Here is a 20,122-nt window from a genome sequence, read left to right on the forward strand (position 1 = left end):
ATTATTATATTATATTTATTATTTTATTAATATATTCATTATTATTAATATTATTGATAATATATTTAATATTATTATATTAATAAGTTATAATATTATATTTATTATTTTATTAATATACTCATTATTATTAATTTATTAATCACATATTTATTATTATTATTATATTTAATATTATTATATTAATAAGTTATTATATTAGACCTATTATTATTATTATATTATTATTTATTTTTTAGTTATTAGTATTAATATATTATTTTATTATTAATAATGTTATCATTTATATTAATAATATATTATTATTATTACTATATTTATTATTATATTACTATTTTATTTTTTATATATCTTATTAAATTATTATTATTATTAGATTATATTAATATATTATTATTATTAATGAATAATATTATAATAATATTTATTATTATTATTATTATTATTATTATTGTTGGTATTATTTTTATTATAATATTTAGTATTATAATTATTAATATAATCTTTTTATTATTATTATTTTGATTGATTGATTCGATTGATTGATTGATTGATTGATTGATCGATTGATTGATTGATTGATTGATTGATTCGAAACATTGATTGATTGATTGATTGATTGATTGATTAATTGACAATTTGATCCAAAAAAACAGTAGAAGTCGCTGCCATAAACCCAATTACCACTATATCATATCTATCCCATTTAATCCCATTAATCACCATACATCTACACCATTAAAAGCACCACCATCATTACCATTCTATCATCATCATCGTACCATATTTGAGTGAAAGTTTGTTGAACACAAAATGATCAGGAAAAAGGATGTTTCCCAAAGCCAATCAAAACATGGTAGCTAGCATTGAACCTCTACGACTCATCTCTAGTATTCTTCCCAATACTGGCAAATTCTCCCTGTTTCGTAAAGGTTTCTTGTCCCATCTGCACGCACATTACCCATTTTCAGCACACTTGCATTTTAGTCCAACAAAAACAAGTCACAAGCAAGGTTATTACAATTTCTGGAAAGAAAAACAGACAACAAACTCACGAGATCCCGCCTCTATATTTTTCAATCGAATTTAACAAACAGACATCAGGTGAATCATTGGATACGGTTTCGGGTTTTGAAGTTGACGGTGCTTGTGTTTGTCTCATAAGACCGTATAAAACCTCGGCGACTTCAATTTCAATCTCGTCTTATATCGATGGTGATGATTTCGACGCCGGCTTCGGTGGTCTGTGTTTATGTCCGTTTGGCTTCTACACCTGAACAAAACTCAGTCAATCAATAATCAGAACATCAAATTCAAGAATATAGAACTGAAGTTGATGAAATTGAGATTTTTTGTAGAGACTGACGGTTTTCTTCTTCATTGAAACATTTGAAGACGACGGCGACATCAGAGTTGATGACGGTGATGGTACTCTCGTTGTCGCTCCCGCCTGCGTGTCTGACCGCATCGGTGACGACGATGATTCCAACAATCCGCCGGAATTCCAATACTCATGCGACCGCTTCGTCGATGATGTACAGAATCAAAACAATCCATCATAAAAATCAAAATCAAAATAACTGATTTAAAAATCTAATTGAGAAATTAATTCATTTTCCGATGAGCTTCCAGAACGAGCTTTTCTAGGGATTGAAACTCAAAATAAAAATCAAAATAACTGATTTAAAAACATTCCGCCGCCATCATCGTAATCTTCATCATCCGTCATGATTCGACGTCGTCACATGAACATGATTTGACTTGCCTGTTTATTAAATTCGATTGTTGAATTCGGTCGTATAGAAAAGTTAGATGATAGAATTTTTCATTCATTCTAGGAAGAATAGACTTGGCTGACTTTGTTTTGTTTTGTTTTGTTTTGATGTTCAATCTCAGCCGTTGATCTATCTTATCCAATGGTTTAGATTTTCCAAACTCACAACTCACCATAAGAATCAAACTCACGAGATCCCGCCATATATATATATATATATATATATATATATATATATATATATATATATATATATATATATATATATATAATTGGTATTTCAAATTCGTAAATTGCAATGATAAATATGAAATTAGGGCGCTGGTATTCTGGTTGAAATTTTCGTAATTAGGATTTTATAAATCTAAAATTGGGGATGCCAATTGAAATAACAAGTAATCAAAAATCACAATACAAGTTTTCCTAAAAAAATCACTATACAATCAACTTCTCTTTCGGAAGAAGAGTGCGCGTCCGAGCACAAAATTACAAAGACAATAAAGAATCAAAGCAAAAGAAAAAATATTCATAAAACAAATCAATTAAAGAGAATGTGAAACTAATACTCTAAATTTAAAATTAGGAACAACGAATTTGGAAACGTAGTTGCTCATTCATGTACAAGATTTACTTATTCATGTACTTTTTTTCATTAGTTTTCCATTCCATACCCTTTGCCTAGAAAAAAAAGAAAAAAAACTCTCTCTAATTTTCTCCCTCATGAAATTAATCAAATTTATCAAATCCGTCAAATTACAATTATGGATGCTAATTCTCGTCAATCAAGAAATAATTTTAATTCGTAATTTTATTATTTATTTTATCTCAAATTACGGAATTGATTTCGACTAATTAAATTAGGGTTCGTTTAAACCGTCGCCGACGTTGAGGTGGGGGAGGCGGCCGTCGCCGGCGTTGGGGTGAGGGAAGGCGTCCGTCGCCTGTTGTGGTGGTGACACTGGTGGCAGGTATAGGGTAAAGAGGTGTCCGTTGTTGTTTTGCATACAGTGACGGTGGTGGCCGGTGTTGGGATAAAAGGCGGCGGCCGTCGGCAAGTTTATGGGTGGTGGGTGGGCCGCCGGCAGTGGTGCCGGGGTTGCTGCCTGGTGGTGGTGTCTAGGGTGTGTTATGGGGGTGTGTGAACATTGCTTTACGTGTTTCGGTGTTTATTGGTTGTTTCACATTGCATCTGCTTGTTTCACTTTTTTTTTTAAACTATTTTCTTTATTTTTATTTCAGTACTCGGACTTGGTGTCCGGATGGTGGGTGGCGCAAGGGAGACGGCGGTGAGGGTGGTGGATGATGGCTGTCGAGTGGTGGTTGGATGGTTGTAATTGGAGCAGTAAAGAGTAAAGAAGATGAGAGAGATTGAAAAGGGTATTAAGATAAAATCATTAAAATAAAAGGGGTATTATTGTCATTTACTTCCATGAATGAGTAAAACACGTACATGAATGAGCACCACCCTTTGGAAATTAGAGTTTCCGGTTGAGTGTGAGAGGCAGGAAGCCATGGGTATGGGTTAAGTATTTGAATCAACACATTTAGGTGATAATAAGAAAAGGGGAAAAGGGGGAAGTTGTCGAAGAAAATAAAAGGGGTTATAGAGTATTGCGCACGAGACCTCTTGTCTCAATATACCAGACCTCCGATGAACCACCTCTCATTTCATACTCTTATTAAGCGGCACGGTTGGCACACCTTCTTCCCTTGACCACACATTATTTCCTACTCCTATTGACCAGACCCTCTTTCAATTCATACTCTTGTATCAATGTCTTATGACTTCAAATAAGAAGTCCCATTTGTAATAATAAAGTAGATGTGGCTAAAAAAAAGATGATATGGAATTTCTACCATTAGTTTTGCCCGCTAAGCGCTCCAAATAAAATTTTGTTATGTTTTAGTTGTGTTCACATATCAACTGGTCAGTAATAGTCTCCGTCATCTCGTCAATCGGTGCAAAGATTTAATCCGCGTACCCGGGTGGACAGTTAAGCTATTACATGTTTTTAGAGAAGCTAACAAAGCAAGTGATTGGTTAGCCAATCAAGGAGTCCAGTCGTCTACTACTATCACACATCTCGATGTTCTCCCAGCTGCTCTTCGGTCCATCCTTCATGAAGATATTAAGGGTGTAGCTACCCCTCGTTTGATTCTTTAGACTCGGGCTATGCCCTCATATGTACCAAAAAAAAAACATATCACTCAAGTCCATAATGCTTTTTAACGTTGTTATATAGATAACTATAATAATATAAAAAATGTATTTGGATAATCGGATATGTGTTATTTATCCAACTTACATATTATTATCTACATCTAATTATATCCATCTAAGCAACTAAGCAACTACTCCAAACATGTTCCACACTTCTAACAAAATTTAAGTAAACAATTAGAGCTCAAACTCATAAACTAAATAGACACATACCAAAATAGATCCTCTTCATTCTTTTCTCTCCATTTCCTCTCACAAAATATTACTATATTATATATTACAATTGTAGGGGAGTATGGCTATTAGACGAACAATGAACAAAAAAACCTTTTAGAACATGAAAGGAAAAATGTCGTAGCGTGATGACAATCACTGCCATAAAGTTGAATTTGCTCCGCTCGATACACACGGCCTCTTGACAACTAACCCCTAGGGTTACACGACGTCCGAGTCTAAAGTATACGACAAAGACTTAGAATAAGGACTACTTGCAGAACGTTGCCAAAATCAGCTTAGAATATGGAGAGAAAAATTTAGAGAGAATGGTTATGTTGTGTGTTCTGAAATAGTAGAGATAAGTAGTATTTATAGAAGATGTACGAAGGATCCATAAACCGTATTAAAGTGTCTTGTAAATAGCTTTTAGAATTTTGCAAAATCAGTATGGTAAATCCACAAAGGTCAGTACAGAAGACTGCACTTTCAGTTTAGAAAAACGCAACAATCACTATAAAAGACTGAGCAATCAGTCTCGAAAATTGTGCAAAAAATAATATAGAGAATATGTGATCTCACTTCCAAAAGGAGCCCATAGCCCAGCGTGGCGTACGCGCGCGCGTATGGTGGTAGGGTCCCTTTACTTCTACACATCTAGTACTCCAACATAGGTGATCACTTATAAACTATATTACTCCAACATAATATGTCAATGTGGGATAAAAGGAGCTTCTTTTGAATCAATACTTACAACAATCTCTCACATGATTCAAAAGAAGAAGAAGAGAAATAGCTGATTAAGGCAACGGAACGTAAGTCATAATATGACAATGTTCCCGAGGAATTGAATTGTCTGTAACACCCCTGATTTTCTGTTAAATTGAAACTAACTTTTACATATAAAACGCGCCGAAATACAAAGATATTATAATTAATATACAAAGTCTCTTATTACAAATCTCTTTTACACAAATGAAAAAGGAATAAAATAAAACTTTTACAAAGTCTTTAAATAAAAACTCTTGACTCGAAAATCCTTTTGAACAGCAGCGAAAGTCACCTGAAAATAAAACCAGAAAACAGAAAGGAACTACCCCCATGACAAGTAGCCCAGAAAGGAGAAACACGTCAGCCGGAAAGCTGATTAACAGATAATACCTCAATATAAACAGCTTAGTTTTGGTCATGGAGTGGAAAGACACACACATAAAAAGAAAAATAAACACATAAATTAATAAAAATACTCCCCGAAAGCTGATCGGTCCGTTTCGTGTTCACAATTGAATAGATGTTGTCGTTGGGTCACGTCCGAATCAAAACACAATTTATAACTTCACAAACAACTCTACAATTAGTAAAGAGATAAGTAAAGGTCGGATCCCAAGGTACGGGAATTGAGATGAGATTTCTATTGAAACTAGTGGTGTCTTAGGGGTGTCACAATTTGGGTTGATGTAGAAGGTCACTAACTAAATAGCAATGAAAATAAATAAGCAAGAAGAATTAAAAGGGTTGTAAACAATTGATAAAAAGCACTAGGGTATCATGGGGTCATAGGGGAATCATGGGAATTGATCATACAAACATGTTCTCAAATTATAAGCAAGCAATTATTGTTGTGATGGATTGAGTTGGGTTATATCTTACAATCCTAGGAAAGTTTGGGTCTCGGAGCCGAATCGATTAGATTGTACAACACCTACAAGTCGACTTAGTCTTCCCTACTCAACAACATGCATGGTCTAATGAGACTCGAGTTGGTTTATGTCTTACAAGTCTCATTGAAAAGATAGGTGATGGGTAAAAAATGCAAGGATTCATAGGCTCACATTTCATCAAACATAACATGTGCATGAGTTGAGATCAAAACAAGCAAGCAAATAAACCATGAAAGCATATTAATTTAAGCATGAATCATTCCCCATGTTGGTTTCCCCTAATTACCCATTAACCCTAGCTAGGTCGCTACTCACTCATTATCATGTTGATCATGCTAGCAAGGTTGTCAATCATACCAACAAAAGGAAACATGATGAATAAATGAAAGTAATTAACAATAATTAAAAAGGGATTAAGAGAATTATACCTACTAATGATTCCAATAATAAAGCAAAGATTAAAAGAAGTACTTGATGCTTGATTGAGAGGTTGTCAATCTCCCAATAATAACCCAAATAATCTTCAATTACCCAAAATAAAGGATGAACAAAAGAGAGATTAAGGAAATAAAACTTGTATTAAAACTTGATTAATTGTTGATTACAATACTAAAGAGAGATTTGATTGATATTAACTACTCTAATAATTGATAAGAAGAACATCCTCTTCTAATTAGACTAATGGGGTATTTATAGTGGAAATTAGGTGGATGCATTAGGGTTAACTAAGGGCTAAACTAGTAATTACACTTTTTAGATTGAGCAGGGAGAAGCCGGTATTTTTCGAAGGAAGGGCTTCTTTCTTTGATGCATGAAGAGACGAATTCGTGGTGGGCTGGAATCCGGGCGTATTAGTGTCGGGACGGGCGGATTGTAGCAGGGGAAGACGGGCGTCTTCAAGGGAATCCAGGCGGATTCTGGTGGCTGCTTACCCGGGCGTCTTTGGCAGAAGACGCACGGATTGTGCTATGGAGGACGGGCGGATTCGAGGCAATCCGCTCGGATTGTAGCTCAGCATTGTTTCTTCTTCTTTTCTTCCCTTTTCTTCATAAAATCCTTGGGGATTTCCTCGGGGATGCAAGGATCCTTTCTCAACATTGCTTATCTACTATCATATGTACAAAGGCCTTCTAATCTTGTCTATCCTTGATGCTTGGTCATTGAATTCAATCAATTTAGTCTCGTTTTGCCATGAAAATGCAAGATTTGCACTCCTTTCCTACCAAGGGATCAAAAACTCAAAGAATATGCAAAACAAAGAACTAAAGACAATAAATGACCCAAATATGCACTAAAAAGCATGGGAACAAGGCTAATTCGGTGGCTAAATATGCGCTAATTATGGTCACATCAAATATCCCCAAACCGAACCTTTGCTCGTCCCGAGTAAAGAGGTGACAAAGATTAGGACCATTATTTAAACTAACCTAATAACATAGCTGATATGAGACAATTAGCGGGTCTCACTCCGCCCCTTCAACTCACAACAAGACAACCATGAGGTAGGATGCCTTCTTGCAAGGCAAGGTGGGTCTTGCCAAAATGGCGACACATCCAAACATTAAGCACACAAAATCAAGTAATGGATGCATCTACAAAAGGAATAGCCACTTCCTCATCAAGTGGCGGAGGCAACTAAGAGAGAACAAATTTAAGAGCATATAATCCTTCACAAATACTAGTTCAACAAATTACTAAGGCTAAGAGGATGGCACTAAATCACCTTCAAATGGTGTTAAACTAGACTACTTTCGTCCTCAATTTCCAAATGCTTTCGTCAAGAGCGATCGGATGGTGGTGGAATGATGATCCCTATAATGCTAGTAGCATATGACATGACAAGTCTCGAATTCTCTACAAAAGTAAAGGTCATGGATCGTCCCAAGCTCGACAAAGTGGCTTGACAAAAGGCTTTTTGGGAATGAAATGCTCAAATCGTTATAAACAAAGGGTGGATATGACTAGTATTCAAAATTGTCCTCATTTAACTTTCACATTTCAAAAATTTAAGATGGGGTTTGTCCCTTCCGGGCTAGTGTCCTTTGCTTTCGCCAATCGCTTATTAGGCAACCGGTTAACCTCTAGACAATAGCTTTTCGGGGTGATAGTCACTCTGCCTCTGGGCGGTTGAATTCACAACCGTGTGGGGGCCCCATTCAATGGATCCCTTTCCAAAGCACATCGAAGTGGTACGCCTCCATCAAAACAACTAAAATTCTCAACATTTCAACATTTCATAACATTTGAGGTTTCCTTAGCAATAAATTACTTCCACATAACAAAATTTTCGAAATGAGCACTTCAAACTTATTGATAGAAAAGTATTTTTGGGTTGCCTTACCACAAGGTCAATCATGGTCACCTAGACAAGTTAACCAAGTCCACATCACATCACGGGGTTGGATAGGTGACTCACATGCAAACCCTTGACTAGGCTTTGGGTCATGGGTCAAAAGACACTAGTATGACACAACCTAGGGTGTTTTACAACCATTTTAGTAGGCAAAGTCTTAAGTTGAAAAAGTATTTGTAATGGCTTAGTTGCTCTTGTCAAAGTTCTCAATTAGGCACTTTTCAAAATGTTTTATCTAAATGCAACTACATGCCATGATGCAACTATTATATACATTCTAATGCAAGTGATTCTATCAACTAATATGACATATAAACTAAATGAAAGTCCTAAGTTCACATTGTTATACCGCATCAATCAAAATAAAGCCACATAGTCGTTAACATAAAGAGGAAAAAAGAGATTGGAAAGATCATACCATGCGGTCTTCATGATCCTCATGTCTCGGATGTGGCGTAGTCAATCAATGTGAACAAGGATAGAACAAACAATATATACAATATATAAAATATATACATAACTACACTACCAAAGGAATAAACATGTTTTTGGGTTTTTCAATTTTCACATTTTTATGGTTTTTCGAAATTTTTTAATTTTTTGGATTTTTGAATCAAAGTTAAGTTAGAATTCCCCATACCCACACTAATATGGGCATTGTCCTCAATGGCCAAAATGATGGGAAATTATGCAAACATGATGCATGATTTCTACACTAAATGCAAGCTACACTAATCTACACTACATGATGCATGATTTTTGTTTATGACGGAGAGGATAATTTAGATTACCTCCCGTTGTGTATGCATTAACTTCCCCAAACCGATCTAGACATTATTGTTAATGTCCTAAGGATGGGTGTAGTTCATGCACACACTATGCAATGCATGAAATTAATTTTGTCATTTTGGATTTTGAAAGGTGGGAACAATAAAATGAGAACACCTCAATGGGGCCGAGGTGTTAGTCCTCAATGGTGCTAGGACTACTCCAACAATGATCAAGATTAATAAATAGAACAAGGAGAGAAATAGACAAACCTCAAGAGGGTAGGAGCCTCTAAAGCTTGCTAATCTTCCATCATATCATCATTATCATCACCTTCCTCACTAGAAGTGGTCTTATCACCACTTTCTCCTTCACTTTCTTCTTCACCTTGCTCATCATCCTCTTCTCCTTCTTTACTAGCTTCTTCATCAATGTTATCATCAACCTCTTCATTACCAACAACCTCATTATCACCCGGAACAACCCTAGATGCACTCGGAAATAAGACTTCCATATCCGCCCAACTAGGCAAAGGACATGATGGGTCAAGTAGTCCTTGCCTAGCTAAATGTAAGAGGGGTGGATATTGGGCTAAGTAAGCATTTTTACGATCCTCGAAAGCTTGCTTGTGCATCTCTTGCATGAGAAGAGTCAAATAATCATTTCCTGCTTCAACACCTTCCGGCTTGAACTCTTGGTACTCGAAAGGGTAGGGTGGTGTGACAATGGAAGAGCAGGGCATTTCAATTTCACCCTTTTGTTGTTGGATAATATACTCGGCCTCTTTCGAAAGGGGAAGTAGATAGTTGGTCCGGTGGACACTCAATCGACAAATATTTGAAGGCAAAGTGAAAGATCTAGCCTCACTAGTGAGCCATCCATACTTGGTGTCAAGAGGGTTATGGGTAACCCACTTGTACTTGTATATCATAGTATTAATATCAATGAGATGACCACCTTCTTTCGCCTCATACTTGTTATCTTTGTTGAAGTTTGGATCAAAGTATTTGGCTAGGATAGTGACTAGGCCTCCATTCACAATAATGGTGGTGCCTTTCTTCCCACAATCAATATTTAACCATCTATCCACCAAGAGCCTTAGAGAGTTAAAAGGCTTGGTGAATTCCCTTCCAACGTTCAAAGCCGACTCAAGAAGAACAAAATCGAGTTTGGTGAAATGGTTGGTGTCTTTTCTTGCAATGATGGTGTTACCTATGACCTTGTGACACACTTTAATGCCCGGATAGTGGACTAATAGAGCGCGACTAGCATGAAAGTCTTCAAATTTCCTTCCCGAAATCGCCTCCCAAAGAGGGTCGGGGTCATATTTGCCAACATTCTTAAAATAACTCGGTGAATCACTAAGACCCAAAGCGTTACCCATTTCCTCAAAGGAGATGCGCCTACTAACATTAGCTAGACGAAACTCGATGGTCTCCATGGTCTCGACCTTGTTAACTTTCAAAGAACTCAAAAATTCTAAGGTAAGGGAGGGGTATGTCAATTCTTTTGATTCAAACAATTTCTCCAACCCCATGGCTTTGAAAAAGGCTCTAGTTTGCTCAAGGACACCCAATTTTTCTAAGGTATCTTCACAAATAAACTTGGTGGATAGAAATGATTTCCTAGCAAACTTGGCAAAAGTGTCCCTATGGGATTTGGAAATGAAAATTACCTCCGGATAGTTCGAAAGTTGAGCGATTTCCGGAGTAGAAGATGTTGTTGCTTCCATGGGAGGTTGTTGTTGTTGCACTTCCAAGTTTGGGTTAGCTACCACCATAGCCAATGCTTTCTTTGCTTGAAGAGTCTTTTGCCTTGATGAGAGTGTCTTTGCCTTTGGTGCCTTTGCCTTTGTTGCCTTTGTTGCTCCCTTAGTCCTTGCCATTGATGAATAAACCAAGAAAAGAGTGAAAAATATTCAATTTCTAGTGCACCCAAATCGATTTAAAGATGAAAGGATTTGCCTTTATGAATTCAAAAATCGACTCAAAGGTTGAAGATTTTGTGCTTGGTTTTGATTTTTGTTGAAAGAGGAGTGATTGATTTGTTGTTAAAAGGATGTTTTGATTTGATTTTGGTGAATGTTGTTGAGGAATCTTGTTTTTCTGATGGATAGGATGAGGGTTTTGAGGGTTATGAGTAGTGTTATGAATGAAGGAATGAAGAAATGAAAGTGGGAGGGGGTTTATAAAACCCGAAAAATTTGAACTACAGGGGTAAGACGGGCGGATTCTGCTCGGGACGCCCGGATTTGGTCGATTCAGGTTGGGAAATCCTCGCCTAAAGACGGGCGTCTTTCGGTGAAGACGCTCGGATTTGCAAACACGGGACGGGCGTCTTCTACGGAAGACGAGCGGATTCCTTTACTGAGGATTTTTCTTGTTTTCTTGACCAAGAAGACGGGCGTCTTCCTTTCGGGACGGGCGGATTTTTAAAGACGGGCGGATTTGGATGCGGGACGCCGGATTCGTTGTGATCAAAAATTTCAAAAATTCAGCTCATAATAGGACGGGCGTCTTCTACCCAATATGCCCGGATTGCTCGAAGACAGGCGGATTCTCCCGAATCGCTCGATTCGACCCCTTTGTACCCGGATTCAGTTCCATCCGTGTACTTTGCCAATCCCTTGCCATTTTTCCATTCTTCTTCATATCTCGTGTTCTTCATTGTGGGGGCACTACTAAGGCATGGATAGCCTAGGCAATTGCCATCCCCACACTAAGCTAAAGCACTACACATTAATTGAAATTATTAGTCCCTCCCTCACTTCTCTCAAACATGATAATTATCTTGATCAAAGTACAAGATCCAAAAATAACAAAAATGCAATACAAGAATTGAAATGCAAGTTAGGGAGTTAGAAATATTTACAAATGGTGGTTTAGGGAGGACTCCACCAAACTCTCATTCTTGATGAGATGTCAAGGGGGCATGTTCAAGGTGTTGTTGATGTTGCTCAACACCTTGAAAAAGTAATCAAATGCTTGTTCATTATCATGATAGAGGTCTTCAATAGATCTTGGCCCTTGTTGTCGGTCTTGATCGATGGCATTACCAATGTAGGGATTAAAAATCCCTTCAAATTCATCGTCCCAAAGACCACAAACTTCATTAAGTTGATCATTGAAAATCTCTTGATTTGATGGAGACAACTTTCCCATTTCCTTTTCTTGGCCAATGAGGCCATCTTCTTCATTGCTTGTCTTTAATGAGCTTTGCAAGCTCTCTTTGTCACAATTCACTTGCTCTTTGAATGGAGAATCTTCAATTTTCTTCTTCCATTGGAGTTCCGACTTCTTCCTTTCATCCTTCCGACTATAATGATCGATCATAAAACACGGTTCATGTAAACGGGGAGCTCTCATAGTCTTGTCAAGATTAAAAGTTATACTCTCATCTCCCACTTCTAGAGTGAGCTCACCATGTTTTACATCAATCACCGCACCCGCGGTGTGTAAGAAGGGTCTTCCTAGAATGATTGGAATGTTGGAATCTTCCTCCATATCAACAATGACAAAGTCCACCGGGATGAAAAACTTCCCAATTAAATGGGACATCTTCCCATATCCCTAATGGTGTCTTCGTCGATCTATCGGCCATTTGGAGTGTGATATTAGTGCATTTAAGCTCTCCCATGCCCAACCTTTTACTCACCGAGTACGGCATAACACTCACACTAGCCCCTAGATCACATAAGGCTTTGTTGATCGTGGTGTCGCCAATGGTACACGGTATTGAGAAGCTTCCCGGATCCTTTAGTTTTGAAGGTGAACTCCCTTGAAGTATTGCACTACTCACCTTAATGAAGGCGATAGTCTCAAGTTTCCGGATCGACTTCTTCTTTGTGAGGATGTCTTTCATGTATTTCGCATAGGTCGGCACGTGATTGATTAATTCCGTGAAAGGAATTGAGACTTCCAAATTCTTCACAATTTCCATAAACTTTCCAAGTTGGTCATCAAATTTGGGCTTGGCTTGACGACTTGGAAAAGGAAGTCCTAATCACAATGGGCTCCTTCTCCTTGACCTTGTTTTCATTTTTCTTTGAAATTTCTTCTTTTGATGATTCTCCATCTTTGGAGTTTTGCACAATTTCTTCCTTATCACTTGCTTCCACAACTTCATCCTCAACTTGATTCTTCGGTGCTTCATACCTTGTACCACTTCTCAAGTGAATGGCACTAACCGTTTCATGTCTTGGGGGATTACTTTGAGATGGTAATTGCCCCTTTTGTCTTTGTGAGCTTGAAGATGCTAGTTGAGTCAATTGGGTTTCCAACATCTTGGTGTGAGCTAGAATGTTGTTGATGGTGGTTTCCTTTGCTTGACTATCTTTTTGCATTTGAGTGAAAAACTCTTGTTGATTCTTTTGCATTTGGAGGACCGCTTTTTGAACATCAAAACCTTGGTCATTTTGGTGATTGTATGGATTTTGGTTTTGGTAACCTTGGTTTTGGTTGTAAAAGGGTCTTTTATTTTGGTTTCTCATGGGAGGTGGGGTGTATGTTGTTTGAGGGTTTTGAACATTTTGGCTTTTGTATGAGAGATTTGGATGAAACTTGGTGTTTTCATTGTAATAGTTGGAATAAGGGGTACCACTCTTGTATGCTTGGAAAGCATTCACTTGTTCATTTGTTCCCCTACATTCACTTTGGTCATGTCCCAAAGTTCCACAATTCTCACATATCCCACTTGGGATTGATGAGGATGCCGTCATGGCATTAACATGATCCTTTGGTGATTTTGAGGCTTCTTCAAGTCTAGCCATAGCTTGTTCAAACTTTAAATTGATTGTGTCAATGTGAGCACTAAGTTGAGCACCCAATTGAGTAACGGAGTCCACTTCATGCCTTCCTCCTCTAGTAGCCTTGCGAGGTATACTATATTGTGAGTTATGGACCGCCATTTCCTCAATCCTGTTCCATGTTTGATTGTCATCAACTTCGGTGAACATTCCATTTGATCCCATGTTGAGAATGTTCCTTGAATCTTCATATAGACCGTTCCAAAATTGTTGTACCAAGAACCACTCGCTAAGTCCATGGTGAGGACATGAGCGACAAATTCCCTTGAACCACTCCCAAGCTTCATACAAAGATTCTTCATCCCTTTGCTTAAAACCCGTAATTTGAGCTCTTAGCATGTTAGTCTTTTCCGATGGGTATAACTTTTTGTAGAAAGCTAGAGCCAACTTCTTCCAAGAATCAATTCCGAGAGTGGCCTTATCAAGGCCCTTCAACCATTGTTTCGCGGTGCCGATTAGAGAAAAAGGAAATAAGACCCATCGAATTTGGTCTTGAGTCACACCGGTTTGAGAAATCGCATCACAATAGTCACAAAAGGTTTCCATATGAGAATGAGGGTCTTCACTAGGCATCCCCCCAAATTGGCTCCTTTCGACTAATTGGATAAAGGCGGATTTGGCAATAAAATTTCCGGTCAAATGTTGTGGTGTGGGAGTACCATTGGGTAGGTTCTCCTCGGTGGGTACGGAATGTGATGAAAACTTAGCCATTGTAGGTTGATTTTGTGGGGTATTTTGTGTTGGGTTCTCCTCACCTTCTCTTGCAAAAGGGTTGATGAACTCAATAGTTGGTTGAGTATCCACAACCTCACTAATACCTCTCAAATTCCTCCTAGCAAATCTCCTATTGTTTGTCAAGGTTCTTTCAATTTCACGATCAAAAGATAACAAATCACCTTGTGACCTTCTAGACATGCAAAATATCAAACAACCCGAAAACAATTAGAACAAACCTTAAGGAGTTTTACTTCCCCAAGGCAAAGAAAGACACAACTAATAACAATATAAGAAAATCTAAATCAAGTTAACACCGTCCCCGGCAACGGCGCCATTTTTTATCGGTCCGTTTCGTGTTCACAATTGAATAGATGTTGTCGTTGGGTCACGTCCGAATCAAAACACAATTTATAACTTCACAAACAACTCTACAATTAGTAAAGAGGTAAGTAAAGGTCGGATCCCAAGGGACGGGAATTGAGATGAGATTTCTATTGAAACTAGTGGTGTCTTAGGGGTGTCACAATTTGGGTTGATGTAGAAGGTCACTAACTAAATAGCAATGAAAATAAATAAGTAAGAAGAATTAAAAGGGTTGTAAACAATTGATAAAAAGCACTAGGGTATCATGGGGTCATAGGGGAATCATGTGAATTGATCATACAAACATGTTCTCAAATTATAAGCAAGAAATTATTGTTGTGATGGATTGAGTTGGGTTATATCTTACAATCCTAGGAAAGTTTGGGTCCCGGAGCCGAATCGATTAGATTGTACAACACCTACAAGTCGACTTAGTCTTCCCTACTCAACAACATGCATGGTCTAATGAGACCCGAGTTGGTTTATGTCTTACAGGTCTCATTGAAAAGATAGGTGATGGGTAAAAAATGCAAGGATTCATAGGCTCACATTTCATCAAACATAACATGTGCATGAGTTGAGATTAAAACAAGCAAGCAAATAAACCATGAAAGCATATTAATTTAAGCATGAATCATTCCCCATGTTGGTTTCCTCTAATTACCCATTAACCCTAGCTAGGTCACTACTCACTCATTATCATGTTGATCATGCTAGCAAGGTTGTCAATCATACCAACAAAGGAAACATGATGAATAAATGAAAGTAATTAACAATAATTAAAAAGGGATTAAGAAAATTATACCTACTAATGATTCCAATAATAAAGCAAAGAATAAAAGAAGTACTTGATGCTTGATTGAGAGGTTGTCAATCTCCCAATAATAACCCAAATAATCTTCAATTACCCAAAATAAAGGATGAACAAAAGAGAGATTAAGGAAATAAAACTTGTACTCCCTCCTATTCTTCTTTTTCTTCCCCTTTGGATGGGGCACAATATTTAAGGAAGTGAATAAAATATGAATTGTGAATTGGGTGGGGTTTGGTGATAGGAGAGAGGAATGAATAAAATAAGGAATTGTGAGTTGGGTGGGGTTTGGTGATAGGAGAGAGAAATGAATAATTATGAATTAAATAAGAAATTGTGAGTTGGGTGGGGTTTGGTGATAGGAGAGAGGAATGAATAAAATAAGATTAAAAGTTTCCAAAAAAGGAAAGGGGAAGAAAACCTGAATAATCCGTTTTAGGAAATAGGGAAGAAAATAGAGAATAGGAGGGAGTATTAAATCTTGATTAATTGTTGATTACAATACTAAAGAGAGATTTGATTGATATTAACTACTCTAATAATTGATAAGAAGAACATCCTCTTCTAATTAGACTAATGGGGTATTTATAGTGGAAATTAGGTGGATGCATTAGGGTTAACTAAGGGCTGAACTAGTAATTACACTTTTTAGATTGAGCAGGGAGAAGCCGGTATTTTTCGAAGGAAGGGCTTCTTTCTTTGATGCATGAAGAGACGAATTCGTGCTGGGCTGGAATCCGGGCGTATTGGTGTCGGGACGGGCGGATTGTAGCAGGGGAAGACGGGTGTCTTCAAGGGAATCCGGGCGGATTCTGGTGGCTGCTTACCCGGGCGTCTTTGGCAGAAGACGCACGGATTGTGCTGTGGAGGACGGGCGGATTCGAGGCAATCCGCTCGGATTGTAGCTCAGCATTGTTTCTTCTTCTTTTCTTCCCTTTTCTTCATAAAATCCTTGGGGATTTCCTCGGGGATGCAAGGATCCTTTCTCAACATTGCTCATCTACTATCATATGTACAAAGGCCTTCTAATCTTGTCTCTCCTTGATGCTTGGTCATTGAATTCAATCAATTTAGTCTCGTTTTGCCATGAAAATGCAAGATTTGCACTCCTTTCCTACCAAGGGATCAAAATCTCAAAGAATATGCAAAACAAAGAACTAAAGACAATAAATGACCCAAATATGCACTAAAAAGCATGGGAACAAGGCTAATTCGGGGGCTAAATATGCGCTAATTATGGTCACATCAAAAGCTAAACTCAAACTCAAACTGACTCCATAATATATTAGACACTCTCGTCTCAATAATTAACTCAATCTCAACTCATTACTCCATCTCACTCATTACCTTGTCTCACTTATTACTCTGTCTCATAATATAGTACTCCAAAGTAACAGGATATCGTATTCTTATCGTCGACCCTAAGACCACGATAAAGGGTGAGTGAACAATATTTCCATCTCAATATCGACTTCAAACTCATAATATATCTTAATAACCAGGGTCACTCTGGACCGTAAACACAATATGGCCCATAACTCATAACTAAATACCAGTAACCAAATTCCATCTCAATTTCAATATCGATATTGTCTAAAGTTCAATAATGAACCATGCTCAACACTTATAGTACAAGGCTCCAAGCTACTCACCCATGAGTCGAAGGTGAAAGAAAACGACAATTTAAATACAATAAAAGCCGACCACGAATCCAAATCACCAATTCTTATTATAACAATGGCATAACCTTTCAAATAATATATAAAGGGAAATTCTCACTTGTACCCCCTGGTATGAGCTAATCCCACTTGTACCCCTACTTTTCAGGAAAGACCACTTGTACCCTCCAACTTCCTAGTTATTCTCACACATACCCCTTAAGTATAGTAAATGATGAATATTGAGGATGAAGTGTGGTAAAAGGGTAAAATATGAACGTTGAAGATAAGGTGGAGGTATATAAAAATGAATTTGGCGAAAAAAACGATGTTTGTTAGAGAGAAAATAAATATTTTAATTAAAGTATCATATTGTTTACATAGCCCTTAACATAGTACGTAAGGGTACTTAACACTTCTTTCCCACTTCATAATAACAAGCAAGAATTTACTTAACGTCTTAGTTGTTGGTGCTTAATATTATGATATTGGAGTATGGACTTTTCTTAAAAGTAAGGGTACAAGTGAGACTAGTCTATACTTGAAGGGTATAAGTGAGAATAACTAGTAAATTGAAGGGCATAAGTGGACTTTTCTGAAAAGTAAGGGTACAAGTGGGATTAGCCCATAGTAGAGGGGTACAAGTGAGAATTTCCCAAGATTGAGCATAGTGCGTTGGATATAATACTGATTAGCTATTAAAGATGGGATTTAAGTTGAGATTGAGTTGTTACTAATTAATGTATGGTACGGTATTGATTAGGATGAGAATTAAACATTATTAATTGGGATAATTCACGTGGTGCCCTGAGGTTTGGCTTAATTCACGTGGTACCCCTGCCTTTAAGAATGTGCACATGGTGCCCCTGAACTTTCAGTTTAGTGCACCATCTATCCTTATTTATTTTTCTGTTATAACGGCGTTAGTTTTGGCCTCACATTTCATTTTATACAACCATATTTTTACTGTCTTCTTCAATCACACTTCACCTTCCTCAACTAATCAACTTCGCCTCCTTCTTTCCATGCTTCTTTTCTTTATCAATCTCCTTCTATTTAAATATATAAAAAATACAACCTTATTTATTATGTATTTAAGGTTGCATTAGAATGTATTAGAAACTGAGCCAATCAGCAGCACATAAACTCAAACCCCGACTCCGTTGCACTTTGTCTCGCCAGGAAACTGTGGACAGCGGGGGCCCACGGGGGCACTTGGGAGAGAAGAGAAACAAGCGTTTGCATTTTGTATGGAGTCGCCACCAATTTTTATGGGAAATTGGAACCGTTCGAATACCTCGAGTCATGTCAAGACACAAAGTAGTGACATGAACACTAGGCAATCGTTACCCTTAGCATTCTATGTCTAGAATGACTCTCGTGGATGCCAATGAACACGGGTGTTCACGGAGATCTGGAGTAAGGGGGTGAGGGTACGTATTAGGAAGCTCTTTTGATCGAACACCTAATCCCGCCCGCCTCGATAGCGGCCTCTACTAATGATTAGGGAAGTTATTCGTACTCGATATATCGTCGATTGTATGCATGCAATGCAACATCCAAGTTTTAATCCTAGCATGTGAGAATTAATACTAAGTCGGTTGACAATTAATTTAGCAAACAATTGGGTCGAAGTAGGATTTAAGTTCAATTACATGTGAAAACATACAAATGACACAAAAAATAATGATAAATACAACAAAAGAAAATTACAATAATGAAAATTACAATGGGTTAGGCGATTTATGTCGAAAATACCTTTAAAACGGATAATTTGAGAAAAAGAATAAAAGAATAAAGTTACGAACAAGATCAGAAGGTGATAATACGGATAATAGTTAATTAAATGTAAACTAATTAAACTAGGTCAAAGCAACAACGGAGTTCAGGGACAGAATTCAACCCGGAATAGGCGCAGCAGAGCTGCGTCCTTTGGAATAGGCGCAGCAGACGCTGCGTCTGTTCTGACTTTGAATACGGCTATGAAGTTTTAATTGCGTGTTGTTAATACTCGTTGGAAAATTTAATGATTGATTAAATTATTTACTCGGATGAAAGTGATTAGTAGGTTACTTACATGTGATTAATGGTCATGAAAACAGTAAAACATGGATGAAACGGAATTAAATGAATTAATATAAGATTAGTGAGAATTATTAACAAATTAACAAACTAAATCAATTAATTAGGTTAAATACAACGGATTAATGACGAATATATGATAGATATGACAAATAACAGATGTAAATATGTCAATGATGAATTCCAGAGACTCAATATTGATGAATCGAACCTCTAAAACCCGAATTGAGTTTAATGACGAAAACCCGCAAATATTGATTACTTGGGATTTAAGTCGAATTTATGATGAATTATGTGCTAATGAAAGATAATTAATATACATGTGAAATATCAGACTATTATGACGAAGAATTAAAGAACAAACAAATAAAAAGCAAACAATGAACGAGTTTACAGAGGACGAAGGAAGAAGAAAGGAAGCAGGAACTGCGGCAGCCTCACGAAGAGGCGCAGCAGGTACTGCACTCCTTCGAAGAGGCGCAGCAGTTGCTGCGTCCTTTCTCGACGGTTAGTCTTCTGGAAATCCGTAAAAAGAGGTTTTAAAGCATGGTTTAGAAATCGGTTTTAACGAGGTATTTTCGACATAAACCTTACAATTGTGATACAATAATTAAAATACAATAAATAAAAAGAGAGATTTACACCCTCAGACTTACATGTTGACGAAACGAGAAGGACTAAGATATCGATTAGTGAT

At 37.3% G+C, this 20,122-nt stretch overlaps 1 long non-coding RNA gene and 1 other non-coding gene across 2 annotated transcripts; one reads left to right on the plus strand and one right to left on the minus strand.

Annotated features, from left to right (window-relative positions):
• Nucleotides 1–704: 704 nt before the first annotated feature.
• Nucleotides 705–1,813, minus strand: LOC141630812 (uncharacterized). Its single transcript, XR_012537555.1, has 3 exons — nucleotides 1,367–1,813; nucleotides 1,056–1,273; nucleotides 705–946 (listed from the first exon to the last, which is right to left on the minus strand). It is a non-coding gene; the product is annotated as an uncharacterized LOC141630812 (long non-coding RNA).
• Nucleotides 1,814–14,026: 12,213 nt separating this feature from the next.
• Nucleotides 14,027–14,133, plus strand: LOC141645684 (small nucleolar RNA R71). Its single transcript, XR_012545161.1, has one exon. It is a non-coding gene; the product is annotated as a small nucleolar RNA R71 (small nucleolar RNA).
• The last annotated feature ends 5,989 nt before the right edge of the window (nucleotides 14,134–20,122 follow it).

This window comes from Silene latifolia, chromosome 2, assembly GCF_048544455.1.
Source record: "Silene latifolia isolate original U9 population chromosome 2, ASM4854445v1, whole genome shotgun sequence".
Taxonomy (NCBI): Eukaryota; Viridiplantae; Streptophyta; class Magnoliopsida; order Caryophyllales; family Caryophyllaceae; genus Silene; species Silene latifolia.